Genomic DNA, 21,147 nt, shown 5'->3' with positions numbered 1-21,147 from the left:
AATCTGCTTGGGTGTTGAAACTACAGTTACTTTTAGTAAAAAAAAAAAAAGGTTTAAAAACAATCTTTTTCAATAATTTTTTAAAGTAACAACATGTAACTTTTCAACCTTCATAATATATTTCCAAGACCCTTGTGATAGTACATCGACTTACAATAGGTTGAATGAGACGTCTGCCAGAGCCTGACGGGGTCTGTATCGCTTTTACTGGCACTATGTAACTTCGGGGTGCGGGTAGTAACCAGAGCTCAAAAAGAACTACAAAATTCGACTGCTTTACGGCATACGTCACTTTGCCCACCACTTCCTCAAATGTGGCCAACCAGCGCGTTTGTTTTCGTACGTCTGTTTTCGTCATGGCTGAAGCAGCAGCGAAACGTAAGAAGTCCAAGGTTTTGTCGGAGTAGAGTCGGAAGAGGAAAAGGGAGAGTAATAAACTGAAAGTCAGGACGAGGATCAATATTGGTCGAGCGTTTGCTCGCTGGCGTTAGCTTATGGAGGAGGAGAGTTACCAGACCGATGCTGACTTGGCCGTCATGCTGTTGAACTAGTAAGTAACTGTAAATTGCTTGCATACTATCTTTAGTTTTTCTAATCTGTTGTCTGCCTGGCTACGTTACGGAAACTATCTGGTCCTCCATTTATCTTCATGAATCAGCTAGTAGATGAGCGAATTATCAATCTGGTAGCTAGTAAACACTAACATGGTAGTTTTAGATGGTTAGGATGCTATCGCTATCATTCTCGTTCAGATTTGAGCATTGCAATCGACATGCAAATCGCAAATGTTTGAGTTAAAATGTTTAGTCTACTAAACATGTATAAATTATGAAAGGGGGAAGATTAATAATATTGTCATTGCCCATATGAAAAAAACCTGCATGCTTCATATACAGTAACCGTAAATCATTTTACGACAGCGGTAATGGACAATTCCGCTTCCAACCTGTAGGGCGACCGCAGAGGAAAAGTTCCATGTTGTTGCTTTAACTATATCACAAAGCCCTAGTCATTCCCCCATATATTTTAATATAAATGCCCTATATCACTGGTAAGAAAATCCAGCCTAATAATGTAATATCACAAGCGGAGGAGTAAAGAGCCTATCACTATTTAACAACGCAGCATAAATTTCAGCATATCACACTAGCTGACTGTGGGAGATATGAGAAAGCGGAGCAAGGGATCTCAGCAAGTTTGCGCTCGTACAATCAGAGAATGAACCCCTCATCCCTGCATGGATTCCTCTGCCTAAATGACACGACATATTAAAAGCTCACTTTAGTTGATAATGGTCCATCCCTCCCACTTATAATCTTCTCAAAGGGACCTGATTTGAACTCGGGTCTTTGAACCAAACAGATCTTAGATCACAATTTCCTCTTCATGTAAATCTCTGCATTATCCAAAAAAAATCTATGGAACAAATATGAAGGGAGACTCTTATTACTAGCAGGGCCCCTTTTGATCTTTTTTTTTTTTCATGAGCACCAGTCTCTCTGATCCAAACATTTATCTAACAGTCAGCACTAATTAAACTAAACACTCCTCAAGAGGCGTTGGCACATACTGTACTATCAAGTCATCAGAGAGGAAGAGAGAGATATAACAGGCCATCCCTTACAAATATAGATGGAACAGCCAAAGAAACACTCAAAGCCAAGGTTATTGGCCCTCGTAATCTGGGAATATGACAAACGGTGGACATGGACTCTAAAACCTTTGAAGTTCCTTTATGGCTTAGTGCACAACACAAAGGCCCTTCTAAAACATCAAAATCAGCCTCTTTGTCATGCAATCCTGTTTATTCAAGCCAATTCCTCTGTTTTCTGATGGAGGATGGAAAAATAGAAACAATGGCTGACGATAAATCGGTTTGGTACGGGTCAGTGAGACCGCTGAGACCAGCACAATGAGTGATTCATGGTGTGAAACAACAAGTGAGTGATGAGAAACAAAGATCTCCCTGATGACCACACTGGGTTTTGCTCACAATAAAATGAATACTTCATGCCAGACCACATGAGGACAGACACTGAGTAATTAAAGAACAAATTCAGGGAGATTTACAGTCTCCTGGTACCTTGCAACTAAAGCCCCTTGGCTTAATGTCTGTGACAGCCACGTCAAATTTTTGGGTAGTTAGGGATGTCAAAGTTGATACTAAAATAAAAATGAGAAAAAATGAAATAGTTTTTCAATAGGGTCTATACAGCCTGCCATGTTGTATTATGTTGATAATGTAAATATAAAATATATATTGTTGACTGCCCTTACTTTATTTGTTCTGACTGTCTACTTGAATAAATAGTTGGGAAGACTTTTTATGCTTTTGAATTTATTTTTTACATTTATATTTTAATATTTAACAATTGTATCTTTGTCATTTTTACAAAGATACATTCATATGTGAGATGATTTGAAAACACAACAACTTAACTTTTAACAAAAAATCAGTCAAATCAAGATTTTTTTATGATAGAACTTATGGGCTTAGTGATGCTTGACATTGACACATTATTCAGTGTTTAATAATTCTACTAATAAAATATAAAACACGCTAATGTCTGATAAGCTGATGGGCTGAATATTAATTACGTTGTCTGCATTTTCTAAAAATGATTTGCCGAAATCAAAATGTGGACAGTAATAGGTGAGCACTAACCAATGAGAATGCTACTTTCTCATTATTCCAGCCCACTACCAAAGGAACTAGCTGTCAATGGCTTCCGGTTAGTCTTAAAGGCTAAATAATTCCGAATGAACCCAGTCATATAGTCAGGGGAAAAAAACAAGAAAGAATATAATTTACATGTAGAGCATCAGTCGTACGTGTAAGACTCTCTCTCTCTCCCATTGAAATCAATAGGAATAGTGCTTCACTGTAAAGACATCTAGTCAGAGCGTTCAAGTGTAGGGAAGTGAAAATACATTATATCTGTGCTACACTTAGTCCTAGCCTTTATCTCAATCACTGGCAAGTGAAATCTAACAATTTATTAGCTAGTGGCTAACTACAGACATTATTTAGTCGCCTAGCGTGAAATTTATTCGCATAAGCGAGTGATTTAGTTGGGTTGCAAGGCAGGTGCTTTTGAACTCCTTAAGAATGTACAGATTAAATTTGTATTTCCTGTTAAAATGTAAGACACCACAAGCAAGAGGCATCTTCAGAGCATTTGGAGCAGATCCAAATCTTAGGAGGCCATCTATCCCTCCAAACGCTCCTTTCATCCATCACCAAGCACTGCACTGCAGAATGCCCTTCTGGGAGCACTCTCCTGATTTCTATCTCACTGTCTCTGACAAACACCCGTCCCTCCCAACCTGCTGTCTCCATTCGGCTGGTTTCTGGCCTCCTTCCAGCAGTCAGGGTCTTAATGTGCGATACGCATGCACAAATAATTTAATGGCTACATTAGCGGAGACAAACGAAGTCCAAAACATTTTGGTTGGTTGATCCATCAATGTCCCTCTTTTGCCAGGCACACACGGGAACAATTAGCCGTTAAATATATACAAGCTTTGGGAGATAGACAAAAAGAACTGCACTCTGGGAATTCCCAGGGTCATGACAGCAGATAATGTGTGTCAATACATGACCTGTGTGTTAAAATGGAATGAGGTGAAAAGGCAAAGCTGTCTTTCCAAGGAAGACATCTAATGACAAGGGTAAATGGGATGCACATTTATATTGGTATAATACTGGATATTTAATAATTACATGCTCATTTTCCCTATGCACATTTAGTCAATTAATGCTTGAAGTAACTCTTCCGCAAGAGGTTTGTTCTCAAGCGTCAAGCAGGTTCTGTTTATAATTAATTTGTTACAACGTGTGTGTGTATGTATGTATATGTATGTACAGTATGTGTGTATGTATGTGTGTTTAATTTCGCTGATCAGTGTTTATTTTTGAATAAAAGCCTAAATTCAATCTGTTCTTCATAAAGAGTCTCTTCAGAGAATGTGGACTATTTTTTTTTTACTATCACTTTAATGAACTTTTTTTGAAATGCAATACATTTATCAGCCTTTAACTAGGCATAACATAACAAAATAATTCTTGGCTTATTGTATAAACCAGAATTATTTGCATCCCTATTGAATTATTTGAATTTATTCATTTATTTTAACACATTTTTTATATATATATGTGTGTGTGTGTATGTTTTCCTTTAAATGTACAGTTGCCATTTTGAAACGCTGGCCACACACGACATTCAACATGGAGAAAAGACATTTAGACAATTAAAGTGCGGCAGCGATCCCAAGAGATGGCACTGAACGGAAGCCAGGAAACCAGGGTCAGGAGCCCCAAAAGAAGCTCTATTTTAACAAGGTAAACGAAACCATCATGTTTAGTTCTTCAAAGAAATGGAAGCTGAATGAGCGAGTAGACACCTGTTTTATCAGCAGGATATGCCTGACACAGTCAAAGTCAAAACAGCTGGCATTTCATGTCCCACTTTTCCCTTTTTGCCTCAATTACACACAGCCGTGTGCCCAAAATGTCAGACAGGATTAGAGTGGGAAAGGTCAGAGTAGGGACGGGGGTGTGAGAATGAACACTGGTAATTCTCTGATGGAGAATGTCTCTTCCCCCACAACATGTCTGTAATAACTCTACCCAGTCCAACCCTCAGAGCCCCACAATGCTCCGCTCTGCCCCATCATACATGGCCATGGCTAAGCATGTCATCGCAGACGCATTTGGACAAAGAGGCAACGCCCTTGACGTGATTTTCACAGACAGCAGCGCAGCTCATACAAGCACACAGTAGCTGTCAGTCACCCGTCAGCCACCATTCAGCTCTGAGCCTGTGATAGGACAAGAAAAAGAGCACTGAGATAGGGAACTGCTTGTGCTGCAATGCGTAATGGTGAAACACAGATAAAATTCATGATACAAAAATATTAGATTATAAGTACTTTGAAATAAAAAATGAGGCCAGAAGGTGTATTTAAGTCACGTGACATTTTTAGGTCTTCCCCCACTGTCAAAATCACTCCAGTCTACTGAAACATCCGCTCCCACATCAGCTGTTCAATATATCCATATAATGGAATGCCATCACCTTGTTAAAGGTACAGTATGCGAGGTTAACGGTTCTGGAGATTCCACCATTACGGAATGACACGAGCCGTGTCACTGGTTAAAATCGCAGATTTCTCTGGAATTAAACATTGTTGGAAACATTTGGGATAATGTAAGTACACAAGTCAACAAAATACATAACATTGGTCTGTGTTCTAGTTATTTTTTTATATTTTAAAGTAAAATTTAATATATAGTGTCCCTTTAATGTCAAATGTGCACAAAAAAGCAAACAATCCAGCAAACTAATATTAAGAACCATATTGTAAGTATTTTGAGCTTCGCTTTTATTACATTGTCAAATATATATATTTTCCTTAATATAAAAAAATTGCCTGACAAGCACATTTCATAATGGCACTGTATTTTTTAACAGCTACAACAAAGATACAAGACGATGTGATATACAGCGATGTTGTTAATAAATACCTGCTAAGTTTTAATGCCTGACCTTGTAATCATGTCACAGATAATTGAGTCATCAGTGTCCCAATGTTTAGTGGATCAAGACCCTTGCTAGCTCCCAAAATTATGTTCATGATTTAAAGCAAAAGAAGCAGAGAGGGAAAGAGGATGAATAAAGAGTCAGAGACAGCATAAATATTACGCTGACAGCACCAAGGATTAGAATATCATGTCCAGTCTTATTAAGCTAAGGATGCTTAACATCCAAGGATGTTTTTACTGTAAACACCACAATGAAAAGTGCATCTCAAAAATCTCTAAAGAAGACCTTTAAATCCCAGACAGACATGTAAATGTGAATTCAACACTCTACAGGGATTATTACACACATAATAGAAATAAAACAACGAACAAAGTACCTTCACATTGTGTGCTTTTTATTTCCCTGATGGGACACATTGGTCTTGGTATCGCTTTAGTCCAAGGTTAGGCCAAGATGAAACAACTAGCTTTTAATTCCTCCTTATGTAACAAAAGCACTAATTCAGCCATGAGTTCATATCTAGGCCACGCAAGTCTGCCTGGCATTACAGAGCTGTGAGCATCGGAGTGTGGCGGTGGCCTGTGGTACTGCTCAAGCACGTTTAGCAGATGACCCGAATCAGAGAACCATGAGATGAAGACCTGTCTAATGCCTTTACAGATTCACAGACATACATCTTCATTAAAAACAAAAAAAAAACATTAATAATCATAAATATTATTATCTCATATTATGTTAAATTATAAGGGGCCGGTAAGATTCGTTAGTGTTTTCGAAGTCTTTTATGATCACCAAGGCTGCATTTATTTGATCAAAAATACAATAAAACAGTCAGACTGTGAATGTTATTATAATTTAAATAACTCTTAATAAGAATAATTTATATATAATAAATTAATAATAATTCATACATTAATATTAATATTAATAATAGTTATAGTTGAATTTTAAACAGGCATTACTCCAGTTTTCAGCGTCACATGATCCTTCAGAAATCATCTTAATATGCTGATTTGGCGCTTATTAAGCATTTCTTATTACTATCAATGTTGAATACAGCTGTGCTGCTTAATATTTTTGTGGAAACCTTGACATTTTTTGTTTCAGGATTTATTTTAATGAATAGAAAGAATCACAGCTGTGCTTATATAGAGCCAAATCACATGGCTTCATGTGTGATATTGCATTTATACAACAGTTCAACGGCACAAGTGTGTAAATAAATAAGAAACAACAACGGAGTGTCTTTAAAACCCCTCTTTTGTGCAGAACTACTTCTGAAACTTAAAGGAGAACTCCGGTCAATTTTAACATTGAGCTCATTTTTTTGTACATTTGGAGTGCTGTCAGTACAGAGAACAACGACAAAAATCGGTGTTGCCTACTCCGTGTTATCCTCTTTTTAAAATTTGCACCCTGTTGACTTCAGTTCAATGGAGCAAGTTTTAAACAGTAATCAATTGTCGAGTTCACACGCATAGGTTTAGTTACCTATGATCACACGCGTGAACTCGACAATCGATTACTATGGACTTCGACCGAAAACGGGAAGAAAATACAGGTATGTGTGCTGGCTGAAATAACATAATTTTTATTAATATCTTTCACATCTACTGCAGTCAGATCCACTCGTGTTCACTCTGAAGGAATCACTCACATTAGCTGTGCACTTGTAATGACACATCAAGGATGTTAAGAGGCTAAAAGCAGGTTTAAAACTTGCCCCATTGAAGTCAACAGGGTGCAAATTTTAAAAAGAGGATAACACGGTGTAGGCAACACCGATTTTTGTCGTTGTTCTCTGTATTGACAGCACTCCAAATTTACAAAAAAAATAGCTCAATGTTAAAATTGACCGGAGTTCTCCTTTAACTTTGCCCTTATCCAAAACCATTTGCTCAGTAACAAGTAGATTAATAAGACCAAAGATTGCCCTTTGCTATACCCAAAATGAATTATATCTCATGTTTAACCACTATATACGTAAGACTTAGCGGCGAATTCCCGAAAGACTGCGGGAAAGAATTCTCTGCGGGTACACGAGCGCTGAACAACCACTGACAGCCCAAAACTCACATCTCCGAAAACATCTAAACAAACAGTCAAATAGTTGCATATTTGAGTTCTAAACAACTAAATTCTTCCCTAAAAACTCATCAAACTACATTCCGTGACGCAACAACATCAGTATTTGTAAAATGACGGTGGTTTGCTCTTCCACCATGACACGCTGTGAGAAATCTCCAAGTGTGGGTATCTGCAGGTTGGAGAAATGGGCATGACGAAAGGTTGGGGTGTGCCGACTGGTAGGGGTGTGGAGAAAGGTCTTTATTATTGGTTACGAAAGCTGTCTGTTAGGGTGTGGGTTAGGGGGTAGTTTCTGTTTCTGTAGCAATTCACCTTTTGGCACGTCTTCTTTACTCACGGCAATTACTCGTGAAACGGTTCCCGTGGTGATACTAGAAGAATATCGCATGGTTGGAAAAGGCTCTCAGCCAATCACATTCGAGAACCAGAACGAACATATATATATACATATATATATAATATAGATATATATTATTACAAAAGTGACCCTATGAAGCTGCGAAATGCAGATCACAGATCAAGTGTTGCATGCATTTTACTTCAAATGATCCTTCGTTCCCTTACGAGAACGTTCTCTCGTACTGCGTTGCAAACGCTATGGGAAAACTCCTTTTCTCGAGAATATTGAAGCCTTTATTTTAAAACGCATTTGCTACAGCACAGGCTAGAGCATCAGACCCACGTGAGTGAGCTGATAGGCTGTGCTGTGGGCAACTGCACGAACCAATGGCGGATAGACAGAAGCGCGCGAGCCAATCAGGGCGCTTGGCGCTCTGTCACTGTCAAGCGCGCGAAACTACACATGACCATAACATATAAATACAGATAGAATCCGCCATTTGACAGATTTAATCTCCTTCAGCTCGACTCACCTCGTCGCTGATTTTCTCCGGTCGTAAGAAGCCCTCGTCGTGGAAAAGCCGTCCAGCGGAACAGCTTCGCATCCCGGCATCTCGCCAGCTGAGCGTTTCCCTGTGGCATCCGACGAAAAATTATATCCTTTTCATTGCATATTTATCTAAAAGAGCAAACCGCTGTTTTCACAGCGCGGCATAATGCCTCTCTCCATCTGTGAGAGCTGCGGGGTCTCCCTGCATGCATCCGACGGACACACCCAGTGTGCGGCCTGCCTCGGCCCTGAGCACGCCGAGGCAGCGCTCATGAAAGGCGGCTGCCAATTCTGCGACGGGATGCCTGTCTCCGTTCTCCGTTCAAGGCTGTCTTCGACGGTGACCGATTCCGCCCACCTTCCGTCTTCGGCGCCCCACGAGCCCCGTAGGAAGAAGCGGCGCGATCAGAGGCGTCCTGAGCGCGGTGAGTTTAGCGAGTGCACGCCGGGCCTTTCTCCTCGTGCCTCGCCCACGCCTTCTTCGCCTGTCCTGTTCTCTCGGAGCGAGCAGCGCCCCTCGTCTGAAGCGGCTGGACTCGTCTCTTTCGGCGCATCTCCGGATGACGTCGATGACGCACTTTCTATGGCGGCATCTGAGAGCGAGGATTGGTCGGGCTCCGCGGACCCCGCCCCCCCCTCTCAGCTAGAGTTTTCTGATACTCGAGCGAGCATTGACGCCGAACTTCTCCGTGTCATGTCTCGCGCTGTTGACGAGTTGGGACTCGGTTGGCTTTCTCCAGCTGAGCCCGCCAGAAGCCGCCTCGATGAATGGTACCTGCCGGGGCGCCAGCAGGCCCCTCGTCAGCGCGCCGCTCCATTTATGCCTGAGGTTCACGAAGAGCTCACAAAATGCTGGCGCGCGCCCTTTTCAGCGCGAACGCGCTCATCCGCCTCTTCTACGCTCTCCACTGTTGACGGCGCTGAAGAGAAAGGATATGTGTCTCTCCCCCCACTGGAGGAAGCGGTCGCTGCACACTTATGCCCCCCCCACTGCAGGTAGTTGGAGGTCTAAGACGGTGCACCCTTCTAAGCCGTGCAGAACTACTTCGGCCATTGCCAGCCGCGCATACGCTGCCGCCGGTCAAGCCGCCTCTGCACTTCACGCCATGGCGACGCTTCAAGCCTTCCAGGCCAAACTTCTCCGTTCCATGGATGAGTCAGGCCCGGACCCAGACACATTTAAAGACCTCAGGAGTGCCACGGATCTGGCACTGAGGGCCACGAAGACCACCGCTCAAGCCCTGGGCCGCAATATGGCCAGCCTAGTGGTAATGGAGCGCCACCTCTGGCTAAACTTAACCGAGATCAGGGACGCGGATAAATCTGCCTTCCTCGACTCGCCCGTCACAGCCTCAGGTCTCTTCGGCCCATCTGTCAGCGGCTTCGCCGATCGCTTCACTGAAGCTCAGAAGGCTTCCAGCGCCATGAGACACTTTCTACCAAAGCGCTCCAGCTCAGTCCAACGGCGCCCCAAGAGCACGCCGCGACCTGAGAAAGTGGTGTCCCAGGTCCTCCAGCCCCGCCCAGCGGCTGAGACCAGTAAGCACATGAAGCCAGCGAAACGGTTCCCGTTCCCTAAGCGCCAGGGCCCGCGGCCGAAGCTGACGCTCATTCACGAGCCCAAGAAGCCTTCCTAACCGGCACAAAGAGGGGTCACTGTCCCGCTGCGGCCGGACCAGCCCCAAAAATCGCTCGACTACTGCTCACGGCTCCCTCTTCAGTTCAGGCGGCTGCAGCAGTTCTAAATGCAGTTCATGGGCCCGTCACATGTCACGCACCCCTGCAAACAAACGCTGTTTTAACAGCGACCCACACAAAGCACAAATCGAGCATAATTTCTCACATGCATACATGTCAGTCCGAGCCCCCCACTCTGGGTGTTCCAGATATGATAATGCCTCTAGCTCTGCGGGCTCTAGCTTGGCAAGCTATCCCCGGAGTTTCAGTATGGGTGATGAACATCATAAAGCATGGTTACTCGCTTCAGTTCGCCCGCAGACCACCGCGTTTTCGCACGGTTATACAAACCACGGTAAGGGGCACATTGAGTCATGTCCTCCGCACCGAAGTGTTAAGTCTGCTGGCGAAAGGGGCCATCGAGAAGATCCCCCCTTCTCTGAGCGAGTCAGGTTTTTACAGCCGATACTTTCTTGTTCCAAAGAAAGACGGCGGCCTGAGACCCATTTTAGATCTCAGACATCTGAACAAGGCTCTCATGTCACGGCCGTTCAGAATGCTCACGACCAGACATATCCTGGCGCGGATTCGCCCAGGCGACTGGTTTTTCTCAGTAGATCTGAAAGACGCTTACTTTCACATTCAAGTGAACCCCCACCACAGGCCATTCTTGAGATTCGCCTTCGAGGGGCAGACATACCAGTACACAGTTCTTCCATTTGGACTGGCACTAGCGCCTCGTACATTCACGAAGTGCATGGATGCAGCTCTCTCCCCCCTGAGACAGCGGGGAATGCGCATCCTAAACTACCTCGACGACTGGCTCATACTGACCCAGTCAGAGGCGGAGTCACATACTCACAAAGCCTGGCTCCTCAGCCATCTAGAATGTCTAGGGCTCAGGGTCAATGTTGCAAAGAGTGTTCTGTTGCCCAGCCAACGTATCACGTTCCTGGGAACAGTTTTCGACTCCGTACTTATGAGAGCATGGCCCACACCGGCCCGTGCTCTAACGATTCAGCAGCTCACGGCATCGTTCATAGAGGGCTCTCTTGTACCCCTCAGAACGTTTCAGAGGATCCTTGGCCTGATGGCCTCTGCATCATCAGTACTCCAACTAGGCCTACTGCGTACCTACCTCCTCTGGTGCCACCCCACGCCTGGCATTCAGGCCACTTGATTATCAAGGTGGACCAGCGCTGTGTTCAAGCCCTGGCCCCTTGGAAAAACGCCAGCTGGTACCAGCAGGGCGTAAGCATGGGGGTAGTTTCAGAGAGGAGGATGATTTCAACAGACGCCTCCAACTCCGGTTGGGGAGCTCTGTACGAGGGCAGGCCTGCCTCCGGCCTCTGGTCGAGCTCGGAGAAACGCCTACACATAAACTGCCTCGAAATGAGAGCAGTTTTTCTAGCCCTAAAAACATTCCTCCCATACCTGGCAGGACACCACGTGTTGGTACGGACGGACAACATGTCGGTGGTCTCTTACATAAATCGCCAGGGCGGCCTCAGGTCCCGCAACCTGTTTGCCATAGCCTCACAGCTCTTGCTATGGGCTCACACCAATCTGCGCTCGCTCAGGGCAGCTCACGTGCCAGGCACGTTGAATACAGGAGCAGACATGCTCTCTCGGGGCAGAGTTCCCCCAGAGGAATGGTCTCTCCACCCTCAGACAGTTCTCCTACTCTGGGAGGTCTTCGGGAAGGCAGAAGTAGATCTTTTCGCCTCAAAAGACAACTGTCAATGCCCAATCTTTTTCTCAAAGAGCAGGGATGCGTTGGCCCACGACTGGCCCAACCTTCCTCTCTATGCGTTCCCCCCGGTCTCGATGCTCCCTCAGGTCATCGAACGGATCAGGAACACGAAAAGCGCAGTGCTATTAGTAGCTCCTCTCTGGCGGACCCAGGTTTGGTTCCCAGAGTTGATGCAGCTGTCTGTAGCAGACCCGTGGCCAATCCCAGTGAGGCGCGACCTCCTGACTCAGGCCAACAGGACAATCTGGCATCCCCGTCCCGACTTATGGGGCCTACATGTATGGCCACTCAACGGGTACCCCAGAACCTCCCAGAGGGCGTCCTGAATACTATAAAGGAAGCTAGAGCTCCGTCTACCAGACGCCTCTATCTCAGTAAATGGTCAGTGTTTTCCAGCTGGTGTTTAGCTCGAGACCTCGACCCATACACTTGTGAAGTACCAAGAGTACTGTCTTTTCTACAGGAGATGTTGGACGCGGGTCGCTCCCCCTCCACTCTCAAAGTGTACGTGGCAGCCATTGCTGCTTTTCACGTATTGGAAGCCGGGGCCTCCTTAGGAAAAAGTGACCTTATAGTTCGCTTCCTCAGGGGCGCCAGGAGGCTTAACCCGCCTCGGCCACCGTCTGTTCCGGCCTGGGACCTCTCCTTGGTCCTGCGGGCTCTTAAGGGACCTCCCTTTGAACCACTTCAGTCAGCTGATCCTAAGTCTCTCTCTCTGAAAACCGCCCTGCTTCTAGCACTGGCGTCAGTAAAGAGAATAGGGGATTTACAGGCGCTGTCTACCAGCGCTTCCTGTCTGGAGTTTGGTCCTAATGACTCCAAGGTCATTCTTAGGCCAAGACATGGATATGTTCCTAAGGTGCTCTCAACTCCGTTCAGAGCCCAGGTTATTTCTCTGTCAGCTCTCCCCTCCTCCGAGGAGGATAGCGATTCTCTCATGCTTTGCCCAGTCAGAGCTTTGAGAATTTATCTGGAGCGTTCGGCCTCTTTCAGACAGTCTGAACAGCTCTTTGTGTGTTTCGGGGGCCGATCCAAGGGCCTCCCGGTCACTAAAACCACACTGTCCAGATGGATAGTTGACGCCATTGCCCTGGCTTACACCTCACTGGGCCTCTCTTGTCCCATAGGTGTTAGAGCTCATTCCACGAGAGGTGTTGCCTCTTCGTGGGCTTGGTCAAGTGGTATTCCCATTGAAGACATTTGTGCGGCGGCCGGCTGGTCCGCTCCGTCCACATTTGTGAGATTCTATAAGCTGGATGTCCCTGCTCTGCAGACATGCGTTCTTTCTGTCTAGACTCTGGCTCTGTGGATCCAGACTAGTTTTGAACCATGGTCACTTGGGTATTCCCATCTATAGCATATGTGCGGCGGCCGGATATCCGCTCCGTCCACATTGTTGAATTATAGCTTTAATGCCCTTGCTTGTAGCTACAGTTCTTCTGTCTAGACACTGGCTCTGTGACCCAGTCTAGTTGATATTGAACACACGGTTTTCACTTTGTGGGCTAAGTGACTGGCTCTGGCCAGATCCGATGAATTATAGCTTTAATGTCCCTGCTTTGCAGTTACAGTCTTTTCAGTCTAGACTCTGGCTCTGCTGACCCAGGCTAGTTTGATATTAAACACACGGCTATCACCTTGTGGGTTAAATGACTGGCTCTGGCCAGTCTTTATTACGGATAATTGATGGGCCCGATGTTCGGTCTCTTTTTATCCTGGCTATTCTGTACTTCCCGGAACTCTGGTGAGTCAGAGCGGCCAAAAGATTAATAGCACGGCGTTTTAAATGGAAACGTTCCCATAGCGTTTGCAACGCAGTACGAGAGAACGTTCTCGTAAGGGAACGTACTGGTTACTTTCGTAACCTCGGTTCCCTTAGAGATAAGGGAACGAGTACTGCGTTGCCTTGCCGTGCTATTTTTCTTATGGCAGGTTTGTCGCTTCAGTCGATTATACCTGTCAAATGGCGGATTCTATCTGTATTTATATGTTATGGTCACGTGTAGTTTCGCGCGCTTGACAGTGACAGAGCGCCAAGCGCCCTGATTGGCTCGCGCGCTTCTGTCTATCCGCCATTGGTTCGTGCAGTTGCCCACAGCACAGCCTATCAGCTCACTCACGTGGGTCTGATGCTCTAGCCTGTGCTGTAGCAAATGCGTTTTAAAATAAAGGCTTCAATATTCTCGAGAAAAGGAGTTTTCCCATAGCGTTTGCAACGCAGTACTCGTTCCCTTATCTCTAAGGGAACCGAGGTTACGAAAGTAACCAGTACGTTTTTCACTGTCCTGCCACACTAGCAGAACTCCCCTCTCTGCATATTTACACCTCCCTCCAGTAACTCCTCTGGCTTGCCAAATTCATCTCCTCTTCCTGCCCGGCACGCTGCCATCACCTCATGCACGCCTTCCACAGCTCTGCGCCAGCCAGCACTTTCTGAACTTCTTGCCGTCTCTTTCTATTGCTTGCTTTGCAGAAAACCCAGCTCATGCAACACAACAGATCATTGTTATTTATTGTCTGCTCCATGCCTCCATTTCACATTGGTCCCACAGACGGCGGTATACACACTTTAGATGTGTGATGCATACCACAAGCCAGTGTTTTCTGTACTGGTATCCATTTGCACAGATTTATTTGGGATATTTCGATAAAAAAACACTAAAATATGTTACGAAAAAAAGCGTTTAGTATATTTTGCTCAGTAAAGTGCAAAAAGAAAAAGAAATTGTGAAGCAAAAGGTGATAAACAAGCAAGCATCAGTAAAGGTTATTCAGTCATTTTAGCATTTCCCTAGACAGTTATACTACAAATCACTAAAAATCTGTAACTGTCACTTTGATATGCCTTTTAAATTGAAAGGTTCAATATTCCTCTGTACAGCCATTCACATGGGGGAAAAAAATTCTCTCCTGGGCATCACGTGTTAGCAGGGGTGAAGAGAGGTGACGTGTGCATTGAGATTGTTGGTCATTCTGACAGGCCCTATCCTAGTGTGTGTTTGTTCAGCTGTTGTCGCAAGCCTCCAATTGTCCTAATCTCTTCCAACAATATTCATACCATCATAGTTGCTACGATTCTGACTACGAGCACAAAATGTTTGTGTCCAAAGGCAACAGTGACTTGAACAGCAAGATTTTGCTTTTTAGAAAACAATGAAGTTCTCAAGGGCACAGCCTTATCATGCCATTTCAAGACAGAATTCAACTAAACCAAAAAAAAAAAAAAAAAACGGTTTTACTTTCTTTGAGCTTGTTTTTATCTAAAGTCAATCTAAATTGTTGTTCGCAACTTATTGTTTCTGCATTGTGAATTATTTCAGTGTGAAAAGAGGCAGATGAAAGAAAAAAAAAACATGTGCAGTAGGCCGCATCTCTAATTTAGCAAATTTAACTTTCATTTATCTCAAACCACAGAGCATGGTACTTTCAACAGTAAGGTTATGAATGCAGAGATAATACAATTCTGTCCGATACAGATAAGTTGATTATTTTCATGTTACGGCTAATATTAAAAATCTTACTTTGTTAATTCATTTACTATTAATTAACAATGTTAACATTAAAAACTAAAATCAATTATTTCAAATGCCACAAATGGATTTTAGCATCACAGCAACATTGTAATTTACATTATGTAAAATGGATACATAACTTAAAAGATAGTAAAGGCAATCTAGCCGGCAATGTAGAAACAGGGGAAAAAACGTGCAATGAAATATCTAACGTCAATCAATGACAAAATTGATTGATATTAAACATAAAAAAAATCTAAATTTGTCATGAAATATTACAAAAACTAACTTTTTTTTCGTTTTAAATCACAAAAGACCAGGAACATGCAATTAGAAAAAAAATAGGCTCAGTTTTGATTTCACATTGACATTAAAGAATAACTGGATTGTTTTTTTTTGTTTTGTTTTTATCAACGGAACCATTTCCTAGCATCCAACTGTGTAGTTGATAACATTTAAAAAGGAGATAATATCGGCTACATTTTGCGCAAAGAGTATAGAAGTAACAAGAGGCGAAACTCAATAGAACGTTCCATTGCAACAAACTCACCCATGCGCAGAGCTGCAGCTCCGCCATCTTGGACTGAACGCAACACCGCTGTCATAGGATTGAACTATACCGGTTCAAATTCAAAAGCGGTTAAATTAACTAAAAAGTAGTTTCTAGTTTTTAATATCTCTAGAGCAGACATCCCATGTCTCCCGGAAGATCCGGGAGTCTCCCGCATATTTATAGCGGCTCCCTGATGCCCGCAAATTAGCTAAAATCACCCGGAATCTAGAGCGAGCGAGCAAGAGCGCGCAGCTCCAAACCGTGTAACGTTAGAGCACACGGCAGAAAGGGTGAGGGAGCGAGATCAACATATCAACCTAAAATGTGGAACACAACTTGTTCAGATTTTTTGCTTTCATTTTCTTGCAGTTCTAGAGTAAAATATATTTTGTAATATATATATATATATATATATATATATATATATATATTATATAAAATATAAATAATTATATTTTAAAATTTGTACATTTTAATAAACTCAAACTTATATAACTTTTTTCTGTTTCACTTTCATAATTTATTTCACTTCAACAATAATCTGACAAATTAAAACAAGACCAACCATAGTATTAACGTTACAATCATACTAACGTTACAACCATTTAAGTTTGGATAGTGATTTTCATGTTTAAGCGAAAAAAAGGTGACAGTTAAAGGGTTAATTTAGTGATAACAATGAATTAATAAAGCGGTCATTTGCCAGGTTAGGTGTTCATATATCTCTGAAAGTATGCGATTTAAAAAGCCCATTTCGAGTCTTGACAATTTCGACCAAATACATAACGTTAGCAAACTGTTACTGCGGTTATGGGATAGCTTACATTAACGTTACAGCACCTGTTATCGTTGACGTTAGCTCACTTTAAAGTTAATAAAACCTTTTCTACTTTACCTCTCTGGATCATTGGGGAATCTATGAAATGCTAGTTGATTGGTTGTACACTGGTAGTTGTTGCAGTTGATGGCAGAACACTGTTTTCTTTGTTTGCAATTATTTTCAGACATAATGTTAATGCTGTACAGTAGTTGTGCTACCAGTAAAGCCGTTGGTTCAGTCCAAAATGGCGGCCTCGCTACCGAAGCGCCACCTAGTGGCTGTTGTCAAAACTGCAACGGAGTTTCGCCTCTTGTTACTTCTATACTCTTTGTTTTGCGTTCACTTCGTGGCCTGTCTGGCACATTGCTCATTTTCTTGTCATTTAACACAAATTGATTTTGTCTAAAGGTGATCCAGTCAATATGTTTGCTGTTTCTGTGAGTTCATACATCCCACCTGCACTGAATCAATACTCTACCCATGCACAGAATGAGAAGAAATTCATTAAAGTGCAAATGTTCCCTCTGTGTAATTTTCATCTCTTCCTGCATTTCGCCCATTAGCGAGATGTTGCCGACCGAAGCGGTGCGCACACAGTTACGTGACCATTGACCCTCACTGACTTCACAGGGGAGCCCACCATCAATGCACATACGAAGGAGACGAAGGAAGAAAGATACGCTCTAATAAAATGCTCGCTGTAGCAGAAAGAAGACCAGCGAATAGCTGACTGCACTCTGATTCAGCTTAATAACTGCATAAGGAGAGAAATTAAGACAATTAACTTCACACATAATGCCATCAGTGACACACACAGAAGGGAAATTGTGTGATTCTTCAGTTTCCAATGACTTCCTCATCTTCAGACCTCCCTTTTCTTTAGGAATGCCTGATCAAACTGACGAGTCATGCGCTGAGTTAGCTCATTCTGACAAACCGAATTGCTTAATAAGGCTTTATCATGAGGGAATTATACAGTTCGTCTCAGGCAAAAAGGATACATAAGTTCATTCTGTACAGAATGTAAAATCTCTTTTCAGTATTTGTTCAAATTAATCTTTAGAAACAAATAACTTAATAGTAAATTTTAAATATGTATTTATATTATTTAAATACATGAAAATGTATTTATATATTTTAATATATTAAAATGTATTTTAATAGAATAATAATTTGAACACTTAGGCTACATCTTTAGCAAATCTTAAAATCCATTTTTAAAGGGGGGGTGAAATGCTATTTCATGCATACTGAGTTTTTTACACTGGTAAAGAGTTGGATTCCCATGCTAAACATGGACAAAGTTTCAAAAACTAAGTTGTACGTTTGAAGGAGTATTTTTGTTCCAAAAATACTCCTTCCGGTTTGTCACAAGTTGCGGAAAGTTTTTTTCGAGTATGGCTCTGTCTTACGTAAGATAGAGCGGAATTTCCTTATATGGGTCCTAAGGGCACTTCTCCGGTAAGATCGCGGGCGCGCGCGCACTCGTAGACCAGAGCAAGAGAACGAAAGCAGTTCGCCATCAAAGCGCCCTGCCCGGCTTTTGGGAAGTCAATGTCACCAAAGAAGTGTGTTTTTGGTTGCCAGGGCAAGACAACCCTGCACAGGTTCCCAAAGAACCCAGCGTTAAGGAACCCGTGGATGGAGTTTGTTTTCCTGAGCATAAACGGAGTTGTGTAAGACTGTTGTTCCCTGCATTTCGACGATGATTGTTTTATAAACAAAGCCCAGATCGACGGATTTGCAGATCGTCTAATGCTTAAGGATCGAGCAGTCACAATGATAAAGGTTCGCGGTCGTGCGTTGGAACCGGACGGTGAGTAAAACTGTTGAACAAATGTCTCTGTGTGTTGTTAGCTATCGGCGCGTTAGCACAGCTAAGCTTCGCCCACACGGCCCGCCCCCAGCCGCTCGTTTTTTTCCGGAAAGACTCGGTACAGCCTATCTTTCTTTCAAAAATATAATAAAACAAAAGACTTTTTGGAGATATGAAGGATGCAATATTACTCTATAGGTACTCAAGATTAACAGGAGATTGAGTGAAAATGAGCATTTCACTGCACAACTTGCATTATATGTTGTAGCATTTAAAAAGATTGATTTTGTTTTTTTAGTATTTTACTTTTCATTTATTGAGGCCCAATAGTATTGAATTTTAAATTCTGACATTTATCAGTTATTGGCCATAACATGAAAATAATTACCGGCCTATCAGTGTCAGCCAGAATTGCTCAATACGTAGTCAGTTCACCTGGCTATCAATCATTAAATGGGGCATGACATGAGAAATCTAATTTGCCTTGATGATCGTTTGACCTATAAGAATCATTAAAAACAAAGCATTTATTTAAATATGCTCCAAATATGGCTCATTTTGATATTGCAGGATCTGTGAATTCACACAGGCAAATACCCTCCAGAGCCAGACATCGACAGATAAACCGTGTGCTTTTATTTGCTGTTAATGTTGTTGATATTTCAGCAAAATTTTCTTTGCTTCATATTCAGTTTAACAGCATTATGTTGAAGAGGGTAATCTTCCATTATTCCATTGCATATACATTTTAGACAATTTCATTATGTTCTTTCTCCGTCCGTGCAATAAATGCAAGTCCTTGAATGAGCGCGGATTGGAAGTGTATTTACTAGGACTTCTCAGGTAATATCTATGGTTTGACCCATTTCAAAGGCGGACAAAATAAGAAATTAAAATGGACTGAGTAAAGCTCTCTACGGACTTGATATGCAATGCTGTGCTCACTAACATGCATGCATATGAATCACGGTCACACGCACAGCAATTTTTAATACATTTTTAACAAGCAGAATACAGCATCATGAAACACAATCAGCTATGACTTTTAGCTATTAAAGTCTTTCGAAGGACAAAAACATGAACTTTTCATTGGCTCAACATCATCAAGTCAGTTGTCACTTTTTTTTTCGCGTAAGTCCCTGTAGAGGTGCGAGCCGGCCCTGTGCTGACACACTCTGTCCAGCCCTTGCAATTATCAGACAGGAGACTTGCTCTGAACTTCGGTACAACATCATATATTGTGTTGTGATATGATGACGGCATCGGCATCCAATTTGGCCATACATGTACCTCATCTGCAGTGAACATGAGTGTCTTGAAGCCAGCAGCATCTGCCAATGAGGAAAAGAATATGGATTGAGTGGGGAGGTCGCACCTCCTGAAGTGACACAGGTTACCATGTCAACGCAAGTGATAGTGAGAGAGCCATTAGAAAGGCAGTCTCAGCGGGTGGCATCTACACCTTCAGCAGAATGACACATTCAACATCACATCCCCTCTCATTGAGCTCACTGCATCTCTGCTCAGCTCCACAGAAAATCACTCCAGGTGCAGTGAGAAGAAGCCACAAATGAAGACTATCTGCAGTGGATACTAGGGATGGCTATTTTGGTCATTTTGTGCACTGTGCACTTTTGGGTAATAGGTACTTTTGGCTTATTTCTAAATATCTAAGGCCCAGTTTCAGTGTGCCTTAGAAAAAAACATTACTGGTGTGTATCTTGAGACAAAAAATGGCACTGACAAATTTTAAGACATGTCAGTGGAAGTTGCTTTCAGTTAAAACAGCTCAAACATGCATTTTAGTCTGGGACTAGCTTAAGCCTTGTGTGAAATGGGGGGTAAATGTATGTAAAACAGGTAAAATAAGCTTGCAGAATAAAATATTCAATATAGTCTGAAAAAGAAATAGAGCAACTCACATATGCGACCAAATTTCACGAGAGAAGACTAAAAAAATGTAATATTACTCATTACTTAAATGTATAACTACACTTGAACAAGGACACCTTGAAATAAAGTGTAACCATGAAGTATTTTTTTTTTAATCAGCAACACTTTGCAATACTGTCATTCATTGATATTGTTTTTTAGCTAACAAAATTACACTGGTCAATATTTTTTACAGCATTTACTAATCATTGTTAATGTTAGCAAGTTAGTTCACAATGCATTAACAAATGTTAACAGCTGAAATTAACATTAACTAAGATTTGTTGTTGGTTATGTTAACTAATGTTATTAACTATTGTTAACAAATGAAACCTTATTGTAAAGTGTTACCACAAAATCTCAAATATCAGCCGATAACCATGCATAATGCAATTCAATGAGATATACACAAACTTCAGAAATGGAAAAAAAAAATTATATAACACTTACTCCACTTTTTCGAAAAATTAAATAAACATATTGGTACTGGCAAAGCTGTCTGCAAAATTTGGAACTGACAAAGTGTGGAAATAAACACCAGCCGGCTAAGTAGACAGATAT

General features: G+C 42.4%; 1 protein-coding gene across 5 annotated transcripts in view; it reads right to left on the bottom strand.

The window, feature by feature from the left end:
* usp54b (ubiquitin specific peptidase 54b) overlaps positions 1 to 21,147 on the bottom strand; it is a 118,965-nt gene that overhangs the window by 90,547 nt on the left and 7,271 nt on the right. The gene's annotated exons all lie outside the window — the stretch shown is intronic.

This window comes from Scardinius erythrophthalmus (assembly GCF_964197995.2).
Source record: "Scardinius erythrophthalmus genome assembly, chromosome: 18".
Classification (NCBI taxonomy): domain Eukaryota; kingdom Metazoa; phylum Chordata; class Actinopteri; order Cypriniformes; family Leuciscidae; genus Scardinius; species Scardinius erythrophthalmus.
The sequence above is the reverse complement of the archived record's forward strand: the minus strand, read 5'-3'. Positions and strand labels throughout refer to the sequence as shown.